This window comes from Callospermophilus lateralis, unplaced genomic scaffold (genome assembly GCF_048772815.1).
Source record: "Callospermophilus lateralis isolate mCalLat2 unplaced genomic scaffold, mCalLat2.hap1 Scaffold_564, whole genome shotgun sequence".
Classification (NCBI taxonomy): domain Eukaryota; kingdom Metazoa; phylum Chordata; class Mammalia; order Rodentia; family Sciuridae; genus Callospermophilus; species Callospermophilus lateralis.
Genome location: NW_027514492.1, coordinates 449,054 through 458,856, shown reverse-complemented (window position 1 = coordinate 458,856; position 9,803 = coordinate 449,054). Strand labels below are relative to the sequence as shown.

Genomic DNA, 9,803 nt, shown 5'->3' with positions numbered 1-9,803 from the left:
CATTTTATTTTAAATTACAAAAAAAAAATATGTGTGTGTATATATATTTACATGGAACAAAGGCAGCGGCATTATTTTTCTAGTTATAACTTACAGTAAAAGGAAATACAAAAATACTTTCTATAGTCATAAATACTTTCTATAGTCATACTTTCTTAAACTATCAAATAAATACATTTAGTAACAATCTACTGTTATTACAGTGTGGGTACAACTGTGAAATAACTAAAATTTAATATCAGACTCCTGGATTTACAATACTGTATTTTTTCACTGATTTCTTCCTCCACTTAATTTTCTTCTTTAACACTTGATGATCTTGTTTTAAAATATACCGAAAATATCTACAACCTAAAAAATAAAATGAGCAAAAAATTTTAATACTTATCATCCAAATTTTTAAAGTACATGTGTATAGTTTGAAATTTTTGCTTCAACTCTATATATACCAGTATGGCCCACACATATTCTAAGAGCTGCCACCAATAAAATGTATTACTTCACAAAGATGTTTTTGATCCATTATAATTAAGGCACATATTTTAGCTTTTTTCCTTCTCTTTCCCCAAACCCTATAGTGATATACACATTATTATGTATATTCGTACATTAAAGGAATATTCTCCAAGATCAAATTAGTACTACTTCCCTCTCAACTTTAGCTTCTAAGTCAGCAAAAGAGGCATTATCACAGTCAGAAAAAGGTAAACAAACTACAAAATACACCTCCTTTGTAAATCCACTAGAGAGCTTAACTAGCAAAGCAACCAAATAGCTGAATTTCAACCAGAAAAGGTCCCTCCACAGAGCAAGGGGCCCATCTTGTTTCTCATACAGAATGGGGAGAAAGCTAGCATACCCCATTCTGAGCACAAAGCAAAAGCAGACCACAACCAGAATTTGAGTACTGTGGTGTAATGATGATAACCAGAACAAGAGGGAAAAAAAGCTCAACTTTTGAATAGATTCACTCTCTCCACGCTAACACCCAGATAGGAGAGATGTGCCCATTTTCAGGCATAACAACACCTGATATTCCTGGACAACTTCAGAATTCATAAAGCCCTTTGATGTGATGTTCACTTGATATTTCACAAAGGACAATCCCAGTGTCCAAATTCCCAAAGGTTAATTGCTTGAACTAAGTCACATGACGAGTAGAGAATGAGAAAGTTAATCCAGGTCTTTGGACTCCAAATTCATAAAGTAGAAGAAGATAACAAGTGAACTGAAGAATCTCTTTAGGACACCTTAAACTCCCTAGCAAAATATATCTTACTAGTTGTCATCATACACATCATTTCTGTACATTTTGTAGCAGTTCCATTTCAGTACTGGCTAACTTTAATATTTCAGTGGTACAAAGCCGGTATGAGTTTTATTGGCCAAAATATTCCATAAAGAAACAATCAATTTCTCATTCCTTTTAAGAGGACTATTTGACAAATTAATGGGAGGCATTCTTAAGGAGAATTTTTCTCCTTACAGGAACATTTAAGTGTATATAATACAGATCTATTAAAGAACAATGAGGTATGAAAGAACATTCTTGATTAATAGACAGTTTCAGTAAACCTATGCAACAAGGCCAAGCAGTCAGTGATTGTGAAACAGTCTTGCATAGTGCATCTTAATGCCCCCAACAACACCCAAGTGAGAGCATGAGAAATAATCACAATCAACAACACGAAAGCACTGTTTCTAACCCTAGGGGATTCCTTATAAGCACATTACCAGTTCCCAACTCATGATCCACTCTTTATTTTTGTTGTTGTTGTTTAAGGGGGTACTGTTGATTGAATGCAGGAATATTCAACCACTGAGCCACATACTCATCACTCATCCCTATTTTTGTATTTTATTTAGAGACAAGGCCTCACTGAGTTGCTTAGTGTCTCGCTTTTGCCAAGGAGGGCTTTGAACTTGCAATCCTCCTGTCTCAGCCTCCAGAGCCATTGGGACTATAGGCATGCACGCCCAGCTCAACAATTATTTCTTGAGCATCCAGAATCCTTATGGACCACATTAGATAAGTTCTACAATCAAAGAATGGTCATATTCAAAAGATAAAATTAAAAGAAATAAAAAACGTACCTTTTCCTAGCAGTATTCCAGCTACAAAAGCTTTCTCACAGGTCAAATCTGTATCTTCCTTCCAATCACTTTTTGCCCAAAAGTAGCTGAAGTGAAAGGTTGGCCACCAGCTTTTCCTGGAATTCCATTCTTCTTGAACCCATGCAAGACGATTCCTAAAAACAAAAATGTCAAAAGGGAAGGTCAGTGATGGGGACAAATCTGTACATTAGAATTTGATTTTAGCTATAGAAAGCTATTTCCAGACTAACATCAGCAATAACATAAAATCAAATACTTTTTAATTCTCTTTGATCTCCACATACTAATTTCCTCTTAACTAAATAGCCAGTTCATTACAGTAAAGTGATGCAGTGATTCTGAAGTAAATTTTTTTAAAATTTCAGATATTCCATTTACTATTGATCTTGAGCAGGTTGCTTAACCTCTCTGATTCTCAATTTCCTTGAGGATAAAAATGATACTTATTTCATGACATTGTTATTAGGACTAAACTAGTACAGAAGCAGGTTTCACATAAAGCTCCTTTTACAGTATCTGGTACACAGCAAATGTTCAATAAATGCTATCATAATTATTTAAAAGTTACTTTAAAACCTTAAATTATATGCTACCAAAATTTAATTAAAATGACATTATTATAAAATACATGGATCTCACAACTGAAGAGCAATGCTAAATGTTCATCAATAATTTGAGGATATACTTATTTAGCACCTGTATGTCTCCTGTGGCAAAACTTCTAGAAATTTAAAAAGCAAACATTATGTTTCTTGGCTTTCAAAAGCCCTATGGTAGTTGGGTGTGGTGACGCACCACTATAATCCCAGCGGCTCAGAGGCTGAGGCAGGAGGATAGCAATAAGCAACTGGATGAGAGACTTTGTCTCTAAATAATATACAGAATAGGACTGAGGATGTGGTTCAGTGGTCAAGTGCCCCCTGAGTTCAATCCCTGGCAAACCCCTCCCCTGCAAAAAAAAAAAGCCCTATGGTTTAGCAGGGGTTTAAACAGTCCTTTATATTTGAAAGTAGTTTACATTGAGAGTACCATCTGAATGCTTGCCCACCCTCCACAAAAATTCATGTTAAAACCTAATCACGGGCTGGGGTTGGGCTCAGATGTAGAGCATTTGCCTAGCATGCGTGGGGCACTGGGTTTGATCCTTAGCACCACATAAAAATAAAGATATTGTGTACACCTATAACTAAAAAAATAATAAATATAAAAAAAAACCTAATCACCACTGGAAATAATTAGGACATGAGGAGATGAATCATGACCTAAATTAGTGATCTTTTAAGAGAAGCCCCAGGCAATTGCCTTGTTCCCTTCCACCATAGAAGGAACCCTCTATGAACTGAGAATCTTGTTCTTTATCAGACAATGAATCTGCTGGTACCTTCACTTTGGACTTCCTAGCCTCCAGAACTTGTGAAAATAAATTTGTTATGTAAAAGCCACCCAAATTATGATATTTTGTTACAGAAACCCAAATAGACTAAGATATACATTTTTCCCCCAAGATCAGTTTAAGTTTGAAACAAGTTTCCACTTACCCTGGGTACCTTATACAACTAAAATTAATATATAAACAATTTTGTGATATCCTTTATTCTGCCAACAAATAGGTAAACTTTTACATATCCAGCTAACAATGGACTTACAAGATGTAGTATTTGATAGTACACAGTATCTGGAAAGAATTGTTGTATGTTAAGTTTGTGACTTTGCATTTTCTAGCTTCTGACATTCAGAAGAAAAGAGCTGAAGAAATCCAAAAGTACAAGCAAATAAATGCTGTGTTTATTACTCACTCCATTAAGAGCTGTCTCAGATATCTAGCCAAATATTTCCATGCAGTTATGTTCTTAGTGCATCCAGCAAAATCCAGGACTCCAAACAATACTTTCAACCCCAATTTACGGAGTTCTTCTTTTTCTGCAACATTCATAACAGTTCAGGTTTAAATAAGGTATTGATTTAAGAAGTGCATAAAGCTAAAAAGGTATGTACAGCTGATCAAAATGAATTATGTAAGCCTTCTAGTTTGGTTAATGGTTTAAAACAATTCATTATGCTCATATTCCTGAAATAAATCAGAAGAACGCTCAATAATATCAAACATGCTAATGAGGTCCAGTGTTCAGTTTGATCCCTATATTGATTATATGCACTAATTCATATACTATGGAGAACATGAGTTAAAGTCCCTGCCCTTTTTTCCCATCTTTGGAACTTCTCTTCCCTTAGGTAAAAAACCGATGCAATCTTTGCACCGATTTATTTGGATTAGTGAACTGATTTTCATTTAAGAAGCATGTTATTTTCTATACTGAAGCCCAGGAGGCATTAATACAAAGTGAAATTACATAACTTGAAGGCAATTTTCTTTTTTCCAAATGGGAACTGATGTTCTATAGCAGGAGTATTCAAACTTCTGTAAAGTGTCAGATAATAAATATTCTAGATATACTAGTCTCTATTACAACCACTAGTTCTGCCATTATGGTGCAAAAGCAGCTATAGAAAATACATAAATAAATAAGTTCTAATGGAACTTGATTTACAAATACATGCATGAGGTCAATTTGGCCTGTGGGACATAGTTGGTTAATTCCTTGACTATAGCTTATCTGTACAAAGAGGCATAAAACAAAAACTTGTTTACCTGATTTTCTAAGTAACATATGGAATTTTAACATCAGTCTATGCGAGGGTACAATCTGATACAAATTCTGGAAAAAAAAATCTTGTAATTTATACAAAGACATTTCTCAAATTTCAGCTTATGTTCAAATAAAGCTCTCATTGGTTAATATACTCTCAGTAAGTTATTCAAGGATTTAAAAGATATTTTGCTTTGATCCAATTTTAACTTGGGTATAAAAAGTATTCTCTGTAAAGAATTTTTAAAATAAAAATGCTGCTAACATGATAGACAAGATTATCGGAGGAAACAGATGGGGAGAATTCTTAATTTGCATCTTATACATAGCTACAATATTTACCACACTTAAAATAATTTATTTTCAGAAGCAAGGACTGGGGACAGGGGGGGCGGAGAAATCACACAGAAAATACCAATTAAAAGAGATCACAGATTACAAAGTTTTATATACACATTACATATAAGATATTGTGAAATGCCTTTATATAATACATAAAACAAAAATTCAAAAAGGGGCAACAATTTGGGAGACTGGATTTAGGAACACAGTACCCTAAAGTTATTTGGGTAAACAATATAACAATTTTTTTAAAGTATTTATTTTTTGTTTTAGGTGGATACAATATCTTTTTTTATGTGGTGCTGAGGATTAAACCCAGTGCCTCACACATGCTAGGCAAGCACTCTATCACTTGAGCCACAACCCCAGCCCACAATTTAACAATTCTTCTACAAAACAGGAAAAAATTTAAAGGTTTTCCTCTCTGAAAACAAGGACTATTTTTATGAATATACAAAACCCCAAAATTTTAAATTATTTCTCATTTCAATACACATAATACTAAACAAATTCATTGTCTACTTTCCAAAGTACTTTGAACTTAAAATGAAATAATTCCCAACAAAACAAAAAATAGTTTGTTAACTTCTCTTAATAATTTGTAAAAAATCAATCAACCAGGTTCAATAATAAAGATCAACATACCAGTATCAGAGAATATTATTAAAATTTGGTTCCTACCAAAATCACATTATATACGGCTCAAGTCACTTAGTTTTAACTTTTTAATTGAAATATATGTACTAGAAAGGTATAAGTCCTATGACATTGAATAAATCATCACAAAATTTAACACACCCAGGTGACCAGTACCCAGATCAAATAAAAGACCATCAGAATTATAAAATTTCTCCATCAGAAAGATTCCTAGGAAAACTGGGAATGAAACCACCATTTGACCCAGCTATATCCCACTCTGGTTTATACCCTGCCTTTTCCAAGACTCCGATTACAGTATACTATAGAGACACAGTCACATCAATGTTTATAGTAGCACAATTCACAATTAGCTACATTGTGGAACCAAGCTAAATGCCCTTCAGTAGATGAATGGATAAAGAAAATGTGGTATACACACACACACACACACAATGGAATATCACTCAGCATTAAGAGAGAATAAAATCATGGCATTTTCAGGTAAATGGATGGAGTTGGAGAACATCATGCTATGTGAAGTAAGCCAATCTCAAAAAAACAAATGCCAAATGTTTTCTTTGATATGAGGATGTTGATCCACAATAGGAAGAGGTGGGGGGAGCATGGGAGGAATGGAGGGACTTTAGATAGGGCAAGGGGAGGGGAAGGGAAGGGAGGGAGTATGGGGGTAAAAAAGGCAGAGGAATAAGATGGACATCATTACCCTAAGTACATGTATGAAGACACAAATGGTGTGACTCTACTTTGTGTACAACCAGAGACATGAAAATCCTGCTTTATATGTGTAATATGAATTAAAATGCATTCTGCTGTCATATATAACAAAATAAATAAATATATTTTTTAAAAAAATTTCTCTTGCAAATCAAAACCATCTAAGATTTGCAAGATACCATCTCACTCCAGTAAGATTGGCAGCCATTATGAAGTCGAACAATAACAAGTGCTGGCGAAGATGTGGGGAAAAGGGTACTCTTATACATTGCTGGTGGGACTGCAAAATGGTGAGGCCAATATGGAAAGCAGTATGGAGATTCCTGGGAAAGCTGTGAATGGAACAACCATTTGACCCAGCTATTGCCCTTCTCGGACTATTCCCTGAAGACCTCAAAAGAGCGTACTACAGGGATACTGCCACATCGATGTTCATAGCAGCACAATTCACAACAGCTAGACTGTGGAACCAACCCCGATGCCCTTCAATAGATGAATGGATAAAAAAAATGTGGCATTTATACACAATGGAGTACTACGCAGCACTAAGAAATGACAAAATCATGGAATTTGCAGGGAAATGGATGGCACTAGAGCAGATTATGCTAAGTGAAGCTAGCCATTCCCTAAAAAACAAATGCCAAATGTCTTCTTTGATATAATGAGAGCAACCAAGAACAGAGCAGGGAGGAAGAGCAGGAGGAAAAGATTAACATTAAGCAGAGTCATGAAGTGGGAGGGAAAGGGAGAGAAAAGGGAAATTGCTTGGAAATGGAAGGAGACCCTCATTGTTATACAAAATTACATATAAGAGTTTGTGAGGGGAATGGGAAAAAAATAAGGAGAGAAATGAATTACAGTAGATGGGGTAGAGAGAGAAGATGGGAGGGGAGGGGAAGGGGGATAGTAGAGGATAGGAAAGGTAGCAGAATACAACAGTTACTATTATGGTATTATGTAAAAATGTTGATGTGTAACCGATGTGATTCTGAAATCTTTGTAATGTTTTGAATAACCAATAAAAAAAATAAAAAAATTAAAAAAAAAAATAAAGTACTGTGTCCCTCCTCAAAAAAAAAAAAAAATTCTCCATCAACTTTAGAAAATTCTTAGCCATTAACTGTTCAAATACATATGTATTTTTATTATTGTTTGTTTTTGTCCCATTTTCTGCCTCCTCCAAAACTCCAATTAAAGGTATCAGACGTTTCCACCAAGTCCCCAATACAATCTTTTTTTTTTTTAATTTTTATTTTTTTAGTATTTTTAGTTATAGGTTGGCACAATGTCTTTATTTTATATTTATGTGGTGCTGAGGATTGAACCCAGTGCCTCATATATGCTAGGCAAGCGCTCTACCACAGAGCCACAAACCCAGCCCCCAATTCAATCTTTTTTGCACTCTCCACCCTTTTTGCTCTGTCCTTTAGGCTGCTTTTTCTACACATTACACTAACCCTCTCTTTTGTCATACCCAATCTGCTATTAAACCCAACAATTTGAGCTCTTAGATCCCAATACTGTACTTCTCAAAAGGAAAACAGCATTTCTCCCTAAGTCTATCTTGTCTTAAGAATAAATGTTCACCCTATTGATTTCCTAATCGACTTTTAAAAGAAGACTAACAGATAAGAATTTCTGTTACTCATCTGTATAGGCTGAAAAGAACCTTTCTTCTTTCTCCTCTAAAACAGCAGATTAAAAACTGACCACTAAATATATAAAGGACTACTATAGGAGATGGGGGTGCAGTTTACAGCACCCGTAGTCTATCTGAGGCCCTGTGCTTAATCCTGACACACAAATTTCTACAATTCAATACTCCAAAACCAAACAATCCAATTCAAAAAAGGGCAAAGGACTTGAATACTTGGAATAGACATCTCTACAAAGATGATAAATGGCCATAAAAAGATGTCCTAGCATCACAAGCCATTATTATGAGACACCACACTACTGGAATACAATACTACTAGAATAGCTACTATCAAAATGAAAAAAAGTTAAGAGTTGGCAACAATGTAGAAAAACCGAAAACCTCATGCATTGCTGGTAGAAATGTAAAACAGACATAAGTAAAATGACTACAACCCCCCCAAAATATAGAATATCAAACAATATCGAACATTGGACAGGATGTAGAGAAGCTGAACTCTGAAACATAGATGGTGGGAATGTTAATGGTACAATCAATCACTTCAAAAAACAGCTGATGGTATTTTCCTTACTCAGAAATTACACAGCTACCCAAGAAAAACAAAAATATATGTGCACTCACAGAAATACACGAATGTTCTTAGCAACATTATTCATAACAGTCAAAAAGCCAAATGTTCATCAAAAATTTAATGTATAAAAATGAAGTATTACTCAGCATTAATAAATTGCTAAAACAACATCATGGCAAAAACTCAATAACATGCTGAGTGAGAGAAGCCAGACACCCCCCACAAACAAAAAAAAAGTATAAAACTAAGATTACATTCATATGAAAATCCAGAAAAGATAAAATTAATCCATGATTTCAAAAAGCAGACCAGTGACTGCCTGAAGGCAGGAATATGTGGATAGTGGGTTGTGAAATAAAGAACTTTTGGGAGTGACAGCAATGCTTTATATCATATTATTATGAAAGTGACATGGATATATGTTAAAACATATCCAAGCATATGCTTGCAATAAGTACACTTACTATATATAAGTTAAATTTCAATCGTTGATTTAAAAAAAATGCAGAATTCTCCAACCAGAGTTTCTAAAACACAGATTCTCTCTCCTCAGTAGAAGTAGAGTGTCTTCCTAGAGCCTGCAGAGGGAGCAACTTTCTCTGTATACCTTAGCATACTATTCATACAATGTCATTTTCTATGAGTGCTATAATATAAAAAGTTAGAAAACAATAACCTCGAAATGTTTGAACATAAACCTCCAAAACTGTTCAAATAGTGAAATAAAAAATCTATACCTTAAGCACACTTAACAGTTTCGCTCTTGGTGCCTTTTCCTTCTTTAGAAAATTGTATAAGTATATATGGGCATTCGGATTTGATGGAAACTTTTCATCATAAGCATAATTAGTAAGTATCTTTCAGGCTTCATCTTGATCACCATAGAATTCCAACATCTATATAAAATAAGTTTATAATATCTTAGCTGAATTTTATAAGATACAAAAGATAATACACAACTTCATTGCTGAGTACAAAATTGACAAAGAGTACCACAGAAGGAACATGCTTCCACTAGCATATATGTTACATCATCTATGAAAAAAAATCACCTTAAAATAGAGGACTATAAAGTTCATTTTTCCTTGGGCTATTT

The 9,803-nt window shown here is 34.3% G+C and overlaps 1 pseudogene; it reads right to left on the bottom strand.

Annotated features, from left to right (window-relative positions):
* Positions 1-238: 238 nt before the first annotated feature.
* LOC143640685 (TATA box-binding protein-associated factor RNA polymerase I subunit A-like) lies at positions 239-9,603 on the bottom strand (annotated as a pseudogene).
* Between the last annotated feature and the right edge of the window lie 200 nt (positions 9,604-9,803).